Consider the following 15,796-nt stretch of genomic DNA (forward strand, 5'->3'; position numbering starts at 1 on the left):
ATATTATCTTCTTCATATAATTTAGAAAAATCTTTTGGAAACAAATTCAAGATATCTTTCTAATATTTTTCAGAATGAGAGGAAAAGGGAAATATAACTTTAATTGTTAAAATAATATAAAATTGTTAAAAGAAAATCTATATTATTGTTAAAAATTATTTTAACAAATTAATTATATATAAAATTATTTTTAATTACATTATTTTGGAAGACTTAAGATAATTTATTTATAATCTAGATGATTTTATAATTTGATTTTAAATATGCTCTTTCAGTTAAATTAAACTTCACAAACTTCTTCCTAAACTAATTCTTATTTTCTTTTTATAAACCTATCTTTAATCTTACAATATATTCTATTTTTTAATTGCGATTAATTCATCAAATTGTTAAAAAGGCAAATTATAATATAAAGGATTTTAATTAAATTATATTTTTTTATTCTTTAATTATCTCAAATTGATCTCAACGAGAAACTGTTAATAATTTATATCTATATTTATTAATCTTTGTAAATTAAAAAATTCTCTTTTTATTATTTTTTTATAATGTTATTTAATTTTCGAAAAAATTATTTTTTTATCATGTAAAATTTTTATTCCAAAAATAATCTTAAGGGAATACAATTTTTCAAAATGAGATTTTACTATAATAAATGTCTTAAATTACAAAATATGTAATATAATTTTGTTAGAGATAAAACTTAGAATAAAACTTAATTTTCAAGTTAACTTACAATTTTATCGCGATCAATAAAGAAATCGTGATGGATGATATGATCCTCAATCTTCATCAAGAAAATTAGCAGCAAATTCCTCCAAGAATTCAAAATTGGGTAGTGATGCGGTTGGTCGAAAAAAACTCCCTATAAAAATAAAAAATTAATATTAATATCTCTGTTCAAAGTTTTTATCTAACAATTTCTAACAATAAATTTTTCTTGGTAAATATCTTGGTTTTTTTAGTGCAAACAAAGTCGTAAATCTGAGATACTCTCGTAATAATAATAACTTTTGTAATAATACTCTCGTAACATGAGATAGCAAAGTCACTCGTTTGTAACGGCATCTCAATCCGACTTCATGTAGTTTCAATCTACATGTAAACATGCTAGTCGAACGGATTCGTTCGTCGCAAATACCGTGTTTATTGACTATCGAGAATTTATTCGGTCACAGCAACGTAGAAAATAATTTAATATTAAAAACTACGTTATGATATAATGAAGTACATCATCTTATTTTTCAACATTTCTACGGAAACTGAAAGAAGATATCCCAAAGAAAGAGAAGAATATAAATGATTTAAAAGATGATTTTCCGCGAAACTTCATACGTATAGGTATGTACATTCTTTAGTCTTTAAAATATCATGTTAACAATTTAACGGATAAAAAAGATTTTCCATTTATATTTAGTTATTAAAAAGTTTTATGAAGACTTCCAATTATAATTAATTGAATTAGTAATAGAGCGCTACGCGTTAATATTTATGTAAGAAGTATTTAACGTTGCTTTAAAAGTAAAAGGTTAACTTCCAGTGAAATGGACTTTTGGCTTTCAAAAAGCCATTTCCGCACATATGTAAGGAGCTCCTTGAAAATTCTATTAAAAGTTAAATCAAGTCAAATTAAAAATTAAAATTACTAATTGTGACTATATCACACATGTTATCTACAAGAATATCGCATCAAAAAAAAAGTTTTCAAATCAGGTTAAACGAAAAAGTGCTATTCACACATCATAGCAGAATAAATTGCTTATTTTTAACATTGATTTTTATGGATCTTTTAAAGCTGTAAATATTAACAAATTGTTTAATCAATTATTTAAATGGAATTTGAGATTGCCGGTTTCGATAAGTTCCTTGAAAATATAATGTTCGTCGCAAATGGACAAGATCTGAGTATATTTACTACTCTGGTCATCGTCAATAATCTAGTCACGTAGCTTTGTAATATGTAAGGGCCTACGAAAAAGCAGTTCATCTCTTCCTTGACACCCTCTTGCTTCCCTTGTCGAGGAAATAACCCGGGGAAACATAGAGATTTCCCCGAAATTTGCGTCACACCCTACCTCAGTTATTGCCATTTTAATCTTCACCGAGCATCATAATAATAATAATATTTAATAAATAACAAAATACTAAGACAAAAATAAATAATCATTCTTTCTTTTTTTCGTTCAGAAAAATAGTTTGGAAAAACAAGTAAGATTTTTAAAAAATTTACGTCAAGCATTGCATTGGATACTGATATCTTTTTATTTCTGCATGCTATTATAATTAATAAATGTTTTTTTCATAGACTTTTTAATATAAATAAGAAAAATATATTAATAATTAAAAAAAAAAAATGTCTAAAAATAATAATTAAAATATTTATACATATACACACATATATCAGATAAAAAAGTCTTTTTCTTTCCCTTTTTCTCTCTTTTGATATTATAATTAATCATTAGATTTATCCTCTTCTCATGCATTTAAATCATATTTTAATCAAAATAATGTACCTATAATAAAACATAATGATAAAATAATTTGTACAACTAATAAAATTGATAATTCCTTGTAATATTTCTAAATACGTTAATAAATACTTTTAATAGATATGCTGATAATATTAATAGTAATAATTAATAATAATTCTATCCATTATATTTTATTAAAACCAATCTTCATATGCGTTATAAAACGATTTTTGCGTATAATAAAATCGAGAATAAGCGTTTAGAGATTTATAGAGAAGGCGAAGAATATGTGACTAGAGAGACTGTACACGAATTGATGTCATTCCAATTTGTGAAACGAGACCCAGATAACAAGAGGGTCATCTTTTTTTTATAGCTGCAGGAAAAGTGTGATACAGCTGTCTATTATATTATTTTTTTTTATTTTATAAATATTTCTTTTTACAATATAAGAAAAAAATTGAAAAATTCATTTTCGAACATCTTAAATTCGCATTTTTAAAAATAGGAATTATATTATATAAATAGTAATTAAGTAATTAAAAGTTTAATATATGACTATACATTTTATAAGTATAATTTTATAAGTTTTGTGACTTTAAATATCTCTCGAAAAATATTGGATATAAATATTTAATGTATCCAAAGAAAAATAAAATGCTCTATCATTATTAAAAATTATATATAAATATAGAAAAGAATTTAAAAACATCTCCTTAAAGAAATAAAGGTTTATTTTCAACTTAATAATTCAAATATCATGAATGATTTAATGGTTGCATAAAACAAAAAATTTCATGAATGTATAAATATGCTGGCAATTGTTACTATAAATATTGAAGAATATTTTAAATATACACAGATTGAATAAAAATATTAAAAACGTAGAAAGAGATTATATTTTATTTTTATTATAAATATATAAAAAATATTCAAGAGAAGTATAAAGTTTAATATGTGCCATTTTCAATAATTTCAGTGAAATTATAACGATACTCGACAGGCATCAAATCATTTGTCATCTGAGTCGTTTAATTATTTGCGATTGGCGCAATTTACAAATAATTTACAATTTTGGTGTTGCACCGAAATTATGTTAATGCGTATTTATTTGTATATGTTTGATGTAAAATCGAACATTGATTATTTAATGAATATAAGATATTCTTGCAAACGTATAATCCATTATTAATAAACCTCATTTATTGCGAACGTATTATTAATATTATTATAGTTCTGCAATTGCGTTGAAAAAATACTATGCTCGTTCTTGATTGATCCTGATTTTTATTTCCTTTTTATTTAAATTTGTTTAAATTTTGTCTTTCTATGGAAATTAATTTTTTTACGTAAAAATTCATTTTTTAAGTGAAATTTCATATTTACATATTTATAAGTATTTAGGTTCAAAGAGTTTTACATATATACGGTTTATCGTCTCTAAATTCGCGCTACTGTACATATTGCTATAAAAATTTGTTTTCCTTTTATTTTTTTTTATTACACGAAGAATCAAAATTCAGAAAAAGAAAGAGAGAGAAAGAAAGAGAAAGCACAGAGCGAGAGAAAATACATAGATTCCGATTTTATTTCTACTTCCGAATATTATTGTATTTCTTGCTGTAATTCCATGAAAAAGGATTTTTATCGAGATAAAAGACTTACTGTTAGTTTTGCTTGGTTCAAGAAAGAAGACAATAATAAAAAAAGACAAATCTGTAACAATTGCAATTAAGAGAAACACTAGATAATCGATTTTACAATACGAAGAAATATACTTGTTAAACTGTATCCATTTCAAATTAACAATGGGGAGGGAGATGCAACGTTTTATAAATAGAATCGATAACGAATGATAATCACAACCAATAAAAGCCAAAGCATAGATGCGTAATGTAATTAAATGCTTTTTCAAACAACTGAGAATTTATTTGTAATGTGTTTACGTTAATGTATGTATACATCTTTTGAAAAAAATTTAATTATTACATACCGTCAATAATCTTTTTTTTTTATGTCGTTGTATTCTCTTATTTATATATATTATATATATTTTTTTATATGTTTTTTTTAGAGATTATACTTGAAAATTGTTTATATATCCGATATACAAATGCTATATATATACAGGGTGTTACAAAAGCATCGGATTTGCTTAGCACCATGCGATAGAGAATGAAAATCTAAGAAGATTTTTCATCAACGAAAATGTCGAGGGAGGTCATCATTTTTTGCAAGTTCCCAATTTTTGTCATCATATATCTTAGTAACTAAGCCTTAAATTAAAATTCTATTAAATTAAACTCGACCTGAAATTAACTGAAGAATGCAGTTTTGTTAATATTTAATTCCATAAAGTTTATTTTGCGAAAAGCCCTTCATTTTCAATCACTTATAACTCGAAAATTATTGATGCCTCGACATTTTCATTGAGGAAAAATCTTCTTAGATTTTCATTCTCTATCGCATGGTGCTAAGCAAATCCGATGCTTTTGTAACACCCTGTATATATATATATATATATATATATATTTATATATGTATGTATGTATGTATATACTTATATATAATTACAGTAATAATTATACTCTAATAATACATAATACTTATATATATTTTTTCGTGTCTCGGCAAACTTACTTCTTACTTCCAGACGCGTAGTTTGCAGAAGTTTGCGAAAAGACACGAAAATATTTTTCTTCTCTTCTAATTGGCGAAAATAACGAACCTCGTTACCGCAACAGCCATCGATTGTTTATACACGCACCACGGCGGATAAAATCAAGTCGGTTGGTATGATTAATAATTGCGAGACGGATTAATTGTCAGGACTTACTCTTCCCGCGGCTAGCAAGGAGAAACTTTTCGATTTTACGAGACGTACAAACACGAGATTTATTAGAGCTACGGCGAAAAATCTAAAAAAAATTGTATGATAACCGAGAGAAAAATAATTCCCTAAATGTATAATCATTTATCGAGGCTACAGAAAAACAAGTAAAATATTTTGCTTCAGTTTGATTTATTAAATTTTTAATAGTCTCTTAATATTCGCGCAACCGAAAATGCTATATTTTAACATAATGAGATTAAATGTGTATTTAAATTATATTATATTACGTGTAATACAATATTATTATATTTTAGATTAATCGTTTTTATTTATATTTTTGACTTTTACTATTTATGAAAGGGAGGAAGTACGCGACTTCTGGCATCTAGAATACATATGTGGGACATTTTATCTGGCGGACAATCCAATTTTCTTCCGCGCGTCCCGCTTTATTTTATCGCGCTAAACTTTTTCTGTTCTCTGCCATATGCACTCGATACACACACGTTATACACACGACACATATGCTTATACATCTGTACGCCAAGAGGATAGACAGAGGTGTGTAGGAAATGGTACAACAGAGTTGATGAGTTCCGCTTCGCAGCTTTGTGTCAATTTTTAGATGATTACGGACACGCTCGAAATCGATCGAGATATAGTCGCTTTTTCTAACAGAAATACCGAAAGATAACTTTCCTTTCGGAAACTGATTAAAAAAGACAATTAATTGTGGTAAATTAAACTTAATTAGAATTTTTTAATTAATATTTTTATTAGAAAAGTAAAAAAATGTTGCTTTAAGATCGTATTACTGAAATATTGTTGAAATATGTATGGACGCTTCAGAAATTAAGCGATATGTGATGTAATCATATAATTTCTATTTCATTTTTATTGTAATTTAGATAAAAAATATTTCGTTTAGGTTGCTCAAGAAAAGTTCTTTACATACTCTCTTTATAATTACAGTTTTTTGATAAGCTGATTGATTTTACATTAAAATTAAACTTTTGTTAAAATATTTTCTATATACTGTACTAATGCATCTCATATTTTATACAATAATTGGCCGTCTAATCAATTTTTAATGGATTAGTACGGATGTTCCCAAAATAGTTGATAATCGCAATGTCTGACTGATCCGAGACTTGACGTCTCGATTTTAGCGAATTAGATTCACTGTCGACCTCGCGGAGGTGGCAGTCGCGGGCGTTCGTTGGCGTCGGAAAATCACCTTTCTCTGCTCGGGTGGTGGAAGTACGATAAAGAGGGTGAACTGGGCATGAAATTCGCTGGCAAAGAGGTAGAGAGAAAGAGAGAGGGAGAGATCAGGGTGGATCAGGGTGGTGGCAGTGAGGGATTCGAAGAGGAAGGTGGAAGCGGCACCCCCATCCGATGTGGGGCGAAGAGGGCCAGAGTGAGAGACGCAGAGACAGGGTGGCGCAGTGGTGCGTCGCTGGTGGAAAGCGGGAAAGCCTCTGAAGCGACCACCCACAGTTCACTGCGGCCTCGCGAGCCGTGTTAGCCACACACACGTCGGGCCACTGTGTGTCGCGTCGTTCAACTGCTCGTCTTCGTTCTCCCTGGACAGGCTCTCTCCAAGCCTTCTCGAGTCGTGTAAGCAAAGCATTAGCCCGGGCCCGGGATATATATGCGGGAATTCTGTCACAGATACATATATCTCGCGAATATTCACAGAGAAGATACAACACGTGGCGATGGGGAGCCTTCGTTATTATGCATCGTCGCGAAAATTACTTAGAGTAAAAGCGAAATCTTTCTTTTTCCCGTAAGAGGAATCCGCAGTGACAAATGTTGAGTGGTAGATTGAGGTGTCGCACTCGAGGATGCGTATCCCGTCGTTGGAGAGATCAATGATGACTAATCAATGGTCTAATTTCAATCCACTGTTCCTGGATATCCTAATGTCAGCATATGAGTCAATGAATCCGAGAAGTGTCTCGTTTAAGACTGACGTTCTAACTCTGATCTTCCGCTCCTGAACATTATCTTGCCGCGAACGCAAGAGATATTTAAGATATTTAATAGATCAATGATGATGATGACTCGACTTCGATTTTCTATGTGTGGACATTGCAAAGAAATGCTGAAGACATTTCTCTAATTAATAGACTGACAATGATTGATAGTGAAAACTATAACAGTTGCTGAAGAGATATATTTGTTCGATAAGTCGAGGCTGATGCACTAACTTTCGCGATAATCATATACACGTCCTGGAATTCTCCCGAGTGTATATTTTATGAAATTTAATAACAATTTCTATTAAAATTTCCAATAATCAGCATTCACGGGATCTGCGCATTAATTTCCAGCAAAATTTAATTTATTCAAACTGGAGAAGATTATATCATTTCCCCCCGTTCAGCCGAAACATTTCTCTTGTTTAATCAGGACGGATATAAATCAAATCACGGCTTTCATCATACACCGATGGTACTACATGTGCTTTCCTCGTTGCTCGTAATCGATGATCAGTGTTTCAGATCTAAGCACCATTAATATCTCGATTACAATACATTTTGTAAAGAAAAAGTTGACAACTATAGAACTGGTATACGTTCTCTATTTGCGAGAAGACGGATAACGGATGAGGAGGACGAGGATTCTGTTTATACCGCGATGTGTTAAGTACACGCGGACATTCGAGAAGGTAGAAGCCTGTCTTTGCTAATCCCGACCACGTGTTTCGTGTGATATCTGTGATAGTGCGGGTACCGTGACGAGGTGCGACTTCGTGCGAAGTTTCGGAAGATGACAGTGCATTAAGTGTTTGTACAAAGGAGGTATCTATCTTCTAATACGCATCGACGATTTTACAAGATCGATTCATGTAGATTGCACGTTTTAAATTTATCGCTCTGAGAAAGTGCTCCTTGCGATATATCATTTAGGGAATATTAACTGACAATTAATGAAAAATTCGTTTAATAAATTATAAATTAATTAGAGATGGCCTATTCTAGATCAAAGGCATTAATGTTGTAACATTGGCATTCGATATATTTTGTAATTACGCTAGCCATCTATTAAATGCGACACGTTGTCTATGCTGTACTATCTATAATAATGACAAATATGCCGATATTTTCATGGACAACTTTCACAGTTTAATATTTTTTAATTTTTAATTCGAAGCAACAACGCGGATAATAATCGCACATATAGTTTCTTAATATTTATCGCATTAATAATTAATATTTTCGCTACCAATCTATTTGTGAAAAAGAAATACAGATAAAAAAATTACTTTTCTTTACGTAATTTCATAGACTTTAAATTGATAAAACAGACAGAAATTATTTTCCGATTATATTATTCATCGACATGAGAAATTATCTTTTGATCTATGTCATTATTCTAAAATTCATTCATTTTTAAAATAGAATAATACGAGTTTAATAAAAAGGCTCTTTGATGTAAAATCCGAATAATAAGAGAAAATGATTTATGAGTCTATAGCTCTTGTGCTATTAATGTAATACTACGATTTTAATTTGAGATTGGTGTATATATGATGTTATTATACATAAATAATTTATTCAGCAAATCGTAATGTTATAAATATATGATATTTGGTAGCAAAATTATCAATGCGATTTCATAATTTTATTCACAATCATATATATATATATATATATAGCTGTGTAAATAATACGAATTAATAGTATTTATACAGTATATTATGCAACAGCAAAGGCGATTAATTCATCGACTCAGTCGCATATTTCCGCTAAGACTATTTGCAAACAACACTGTCTGCTCATTCAATAGAATATAAGCTCAATGAAATTTACTTTGTGTCGCACAATGCTTTTCCACGAACCATCCATTGAAAGACAAAAAGTTTCACTTTCTTAATAAACAGTGCGAGCAGAATGTGATCAAATAACTGAAGAAATAACTCGAATATAAATACAACTGAGGAGCTAATGAGTAATTAAATAAATGTAACTGAGAGAGCAAAAAATATCAGAAGGAAAATAAATGTAATGAAACAATAACAAGATATAAAAAGAAGAAATAATAACGTCGAATCGAATAATCTCAAACGTATAATAACTGAAACGTATAATATCGGAAGATGTCTTTATCTCCCGGAATCTCGATTAATCAACGTGAAAGACATTATGACATTATTTATGTGTGCGAGTGGAACATTGAAACATGAAACTAAAATACTATAAATTGATTTTTTCTTGTGGGCAAGACGCGCTGGAAGTAGCTAGATCGGAAAATGTAAACCAACTGAGAGAATCCTCAGGTAAGACATTATATCTAATATAGCTAAAATATAGACGAAATACGAGTGTTATTCGTCTTCCATGCGCGACAAGTGCATTCGCGTATTTATCTCTGACATTAACTAATCTATATTATTGCTATTTATTAATATCTATGGAATCGCGCACATGTTTTATCAACGACTATTATGTTAATTCGATAAGTGCAATGAATATAATGGATTCATGAATGTAAATATTATTATAATTAATATTCAGCGTAATCGCATAATACGCATAGTATAAGAATTTTTAAAAAGATAGAGTAATGTGAGATAGATCTATATTTAACAATGAAAAAGAAATACTTTATGAATATTTTTTAAAGAATCTACAATATAAATATCATGTAATAATTTAAACTTTTAAAAATTTGTAAAAAATATAATTAAAACCTAACTGAACCTAACCTAACCGTTTAATTATTTAACTTTAATTTAATATTATATTTAATTATTATGTTTAAAATATTTAATAAAATTTTATGTGGTTTAATAAAATTTAATAAGATTTTATGTGGTTACGCGCAGTCTTCCATTTAATTAATTAAAGATACTTTAGACAATTTATAATTCGCCGTAGATTTCAGGATAATTTTACTTATAATTGTTTAATTAGGTCGTGTATATAGATATATATATGTATATATATATATATGTGCAATTTGAAATGCGTAGTTGCATATGTATCAATTCTTTAAATATTTTCTGCATTACGCGACATATAAAATTATAAATAGAATTATTTCAAATTCTCTATCATAAATTATAAATCATTTAAAATGGATTTTATCTTTGTGTGTGTGTGTGTATATGAGTGTGCAAGCGCAAGATGTTGGATGCAATATTTCACCGTTCTATTACAAAAGCTTCATTTAAATCTCCGTTGCAGCCGTGATGCTAATATTGAAATCGATTTTCAAATGTCGATATCGATAATTGAAATTTTTTTTCACGATTACATCAAACATTATGTGTATTCGTATAATGCGCCACTATAATATATATAATAAATATGCAAACGCAACGAATCGAATTATTTGGCGAATCGGCGTAATTTTCTGGTTAAAACAATCGCGTCGCGTCGCGTTCGTTTTATACGTGCCGATCGATTTTCGATGTGGCTGACACATAAATGTTGAGAGCTGCCTCCACCTTGAAACACATTATTGCTCATATATCTATTTTCATGGTTACGTTTTAGTTGCTGAGAATATAAACAGCTTCCATTATTCATAACGCGCGGTAAAACTCACCTTCTCAATTTAAAAATCCCATCTTTCATACGTGATCTATAAACTCAAGGCTAAATTCAACACCAGACTTTCATCTTTAATCTTTTCTATCGATTTAATAATTAATAAGCATTAATATGTATTAATAAGTATAATTATATGGATAGAGAAATAATTTTAGATTATGTTAAAATAATAATTAAAAAATAATATAATTTTGATAATATATATATTTTGATTCAAGAACATTTAATTAATTTAACATAAACAAATTATAAATAGAATTCTAAAAAAAAAATTACAGCTCGCGTCTAAGCTTTAATTACAGATTTTCATATTTAGTTATATATACTTCCCTTCATAATTAATAAAGATGGTATAATGCCATAAAAATAAATTTCAATGTAAAGAAATATATATTTATGAACAAATTAATGGAAGATTACATCCTAAAAAATAATTAAAAAATAATGTTTAAAAACTATACCGTGTACTGTTGGAGGAAATCATTTCGCCTTTAAAATTTTCATAAGGTTACAGTGTCACGTGGGTATCAAAGGCATCGCGATACCTTTCTACAATCTGGTTATACATAACATATACGTATACTGTAGGCTTGAATGTTCGTATGCTTGTGGTAAATGGCTAAATGTAATAATAGAAGCGATTTTTTCTCTAAGAATACATTTTAGCGTTGTAAAGCTTCCCGTCTTAAAGAAAAAGTCGAAACAGGATTATAATAGTCGATGCCAATGACCTTGTGTAGATCAAGACAAGAATTGCAAATATGTAAATTTTATTTACTATAATATCATTAATATATATATATAATTATATATATAATATATATAATTATATAATACCTACATATATAATTAATATATACATATATATTTAAAATTAATGTAAAATTATATTATTTTTCAATATAAGATTTTTGATTTAATTATATTAATTAATTTAAAAATACCAGTAAATATATAGATTTAATTATTTAATTTTGTTAAACATATACATATAATAGAATATTGAAAATTCTGGTAAATAAAAGTTTCGATAAAATTTCACGACATGTTTATGCATATATTATTTTTTAATTTTAAACTTTATTATACACATACTGTACTTTTTTATATAACTTATTTATACGTTGTTAGAAAAATGTAATATTACAAGTGTTCGATGATTTTCCAACAGGAATATCACGAAGCTATTTAACACAGTTTTGACTTTTTAACAAGTTCTTGCTTTGAAAATACGTAAACTTTTCAAATTTCATCGTGCATTATTCACTTCCGCGATTTCTTATTACGAGAGTTCAGTCATGTTCTACACGGAGATTCGGTCGTAAATTTCCATATTCACGAATCCTATTACCGTCATTTGAATAAAGTTGCGTACCGCGACTGGCCATTTTTCATTGACGAACTAAAACACGTCTAGGTTCGAATTCAAATATCCGCAAAATTTGCATGCCTGATTCACTGTAAAATGTCTCCTAAACTTTTAGCTATTATTGTCTCACATAATTTTATATTCAAATGAGCAAAATATCGAGCAAATAATATATCAAAATATGACAAAAAAAAAATATAACAAAGATATAAATACAATTATTAATTGGCTCGATAATTAGAAATTAAAAAGTAATAAATATTAGGCCTTTTCTCGAGCAGGAAATAAATAAATGAAGTGACGATGTTAATGTCTAGTATTGTAACTTAATTTATTTAATGCGGAACGTTTCGTGCATTTACTTATGACTTCTTCAGCCGCAATTCAATCTACAAGTATGATACAAATTTAAAAAAATTTTTTTTCTCCAACAAATTTAAATAATAATGTAATATATAAAATCAAATGCAAAGATTGTACAGCGTCATACGTAGGACAGACTAAGAGGCGGTTATAAACTAGAATTAAGGAATATATGTCAAACATCAGACAAAATGAGACAAAACGCTCTGTGGTCACTCAACACATTGTTGAAAACAATCATGAATTTGATTGGGATAATATGAAGATCATGGATCACGAAACGAATTACTATAAGAGGTTGATCTCAGAAAGCATTTTCATAAAACGACAAAAAAACGGGCTTAATGTGATGGAAGATAGCGAATATCTAGATCCTTCTTACTTTCCGTTACTCGATTCGGTGTAAATAATAAAAAATAAACAAATAATATTGTGTTCTAATTGCCTCTTAGTCATATACTCGACATAGATATAAGAATACCACCGCTAGAAATTGATATCATTGTCAGACATACTAAGCTTCGGTCAAGTTAAAAAACATGTTATTCGTACCAATAGTCTTTTTACTTCTGTTTCCGTACTTATATTTTACTGGTTGACATACTCGAAGAAAAATAAGGACTGAGAAAATGTGATCGTATACATGGGTAACATATACACATTAATAGTTTGTAAGATTAATAAGAATTTATATATAAAAAAATTTTTTTAAATTTGTATCATACTTGTAGATTGAATTGCGGCTGAAGAAGTCATAAGTAAATGCACGAAACGTTCCGCATTAAATAAATTAAGTTACAATACTAGACATTAACATCGTCACTTTATTTATTTATTTCCTGCTCGAGAAAAGGCCTAATATTTATTACTTTTTAAAGATATAAATCTTATAAATATACTTTCCAGACCGCGCGCAGCTTTAAGTCGTTTGACATTCGCCTTAAAATAAACGACGCCGTTCGTATCGAAGATGACGCGAGAGTCCGGATTATTATGCCGAATCGCGTCGCGAAGGCGGAAATCGTGATTCGCGAACAACGCCTTGAATTCCACGCTCGTATCTCACAAACGGAAACACAGAAATGACGGAAACCGGGGGTGGCGATGCTTTGTAGTCGCGTCAGTGGAATATCCACGCGTCTATAACTCGATGGGAGAAAACGATAAGTCGATTTTACGACATCCAATATATGGCATAAAACTAATTATAAAATTAAATTGGAAAATTGGAAATAGAAAGAAACAATATATATATATATATATATATATATTATATACACCATTTAATTTGTACATAATATTTGCACAGCTTATGTTTGCGCGCGACGCGTACGCTGAATAAAATATTTTTCTTCTCTCTTATTTTCGATTCAACTTCAATTTTTTATTCTCCTATATGTTGATTTAACTTGATGCTGCGCGCCACCCTCTTCCAATTTGTTCAATATTCGTTCTGAAATTGACACCGCAGTTCGCGTCGAGGATGATACCGAGTACGCGCGCGTTCCTCGCGCTGCTTTTCGATGCAAAAGGATCCGGAATTATTATTATGTCGAATCGCGAGGTGAAAACAAAAATCGTGGTGATTCGCGCGAACGACGTCTCGTATTGCGTGTTCGGATTTCATAGCTCAAACGCAGAAAATGACTGCGATGACGATGAGCGCCCGACGCGATGGTACTTTATAGCCGCGCTCCAGTAGAACATCCACACGTTTGATCCGACGCGAAGCAAAGCGAGAAATGAGGTAAGCCGATTTCACGACGTCAACGTACGCTCACTTTACTTTCGCGCGTTTCACATTTCAATTGCCTCCTTCGCGTTTTATCTTCGAAGCTATCAATAACTCTCGGTGATTATTTATCCCTTTTGAATTATTTTTTTTAGATATCTTAAGAGATGCGACATCTTGCGACAGGTATATATGTATAATAATGTCTAAACATATGTAGAATCTCTTTATCACTATTTCTAAAAATTTTGAAATGTATATAGTGATAGCAGTATTAAAATATACATATAATAATTAATAATTTTTTATATTATTATGAATAATAATTATATATATGTATATATATTTTTTATTAATTTTTTGAATTAATATTTCAAACAATATAAAATATTAAAATATATGTTACATCACAAGATTAAAAATGATACAAATTAATAATAAAACAGATTATTAATAAAAAATTAAAAGAAATAAAAAGTATATTTAAAATTATTAATAACCAATATTAATTTGTACAATTCTAGAAATATGCGAGAGAGAAGAGAAAGAAAGAGAAAATTGTTTTATGATAAAATTATTAATGGGCAGGATATAATTACAAAAAGTATAGCTAAGCGCATAAATTGCATTCAAACGGCCGTGATTTGCGTAATTATTCCACGCTAACAATTATGTTACACGTTTCGTGTTCCGGGAAATTATTAGTCGAGTTAATAACAAAAAAAGAGCGATTTTTCTCGCGTGAGAAAAATTATTCGCGCGCCAACTTCTCCATCGTTGCAGAATTTTCATCATGACACGATGAAGTGAATGTATATAATAAACTTCACAGTATATTTTCTTTTTTTTCATCGTTGTCGCCGATTTTTTATGAATTTTTCAAAATAGTTCTAAAATTCTGACAATGACATTTCTCACATTTCACAGATATAATTAGTTTAACAATATATATTGCAAATAAAAATGTTATATACCTACACTAGACTAATCTCTCACATATACACACAAGCAAAGCTTATTCTATTTAATTCCATCTTATTCGCATATTTATTTAAATAATATTAAAGATCTCGAAATAATTTTGTAGAAATATTTTCTTTTTTTTCTTTATTTTAAAACTTGTGAAAATCAATAATACATTAACAAGATATTTAATGCATTAATAGGAAAACACATGCTAGGTTTTTCTCAAATTATCATTCAATCGAATTTTATTTTATTCTTTTTACTTATTTATTTTTTATTTAGAAAAGTTTTTCTTAAAAATTAAATTTTGGAAATCAAATTAAAAAATATTTTTATCTAAAAAATTAATTTAAAAAATTAACTAAAAAATTTAATTACAATATTAAAAAGATAAAATTTAAATAGAAAAATTTTTATTTATTAGATTATAATTGAAAAAATATATAATTGATGTGTCAAAATAAAAGATTCATCAATAATTGCATTGATGTTTTT

General features: G+C 28.7%; 1 protein-coding gene and 1 long non-coding RNA gene across 15 annotated transcripts in view; one reads left to right on the forward strand and one right to left on the reverse strand.

Annotated features, from left to right (window-relative positions):
* Window positions 1-665: 665 nt before the first annotated feature.
* LOC145941969 (uncharacterized) overlaps window positions 666-15,796 on the reverse strand; it is a 198,158-nt gene continuing 183,027 nt past the window's right edge. For all 3 annotated transcript variants that reach the window (XR_014426268.1, XR_014426271.1, XR_014426270.1), the window contains one exon: window positions 666-865. This is a non-coding gene — a long non-coding RNA (uncharacterized LOC145941969). The remainder of the gene's footprint in view (window positions 866-15,796) is intronic.
* LOC145941835 (octopamine receptor beta-1R) overlaps window positions 1,321-15,796 on the forward strand; it is a 71,002-nt gene continuing 56,526 nt past the window's right edge. Inside the window, exons 1-3 of one of the 12 annotated variants that reach the window (XM_083048198.1) lie at window positions 6,759-7,561; window positions 7,807-8,114; window positions 8,997-9,592. The gene's annotated coding sequence lies outside the window, so the exon portion shown is untranslated. Of the gene's footprint in view, window positions 1,342-6,758; window positions 8,115-8,996; window positions 9,593-13,228; window positions 13,251-14,303; window positions 14,351-15,796 lie in introns of those variants that run through there. The other 11 variants (XM_083048210.1, XM_083048175.1, XM_083048183.1 and 8 more) reach the window with 11 other exon arrangements.

Source organism: Prenolepis imparis, unplaced genomic scaffold (genome assembly GCF_030444845.1).
Source record: "Prenolepis imparis isolate NDT839.2.m4 unplaced genomic scaffold, iyPreImpa1.0 SCAF_1, whole genome shotgun sequence".
Lineage (NCBI taxonomy): Eukaryota > Metazoa > Arthropoda > Insecta > Hymenoptera > Formicidae > Prenolepis > Prenolepis imparis.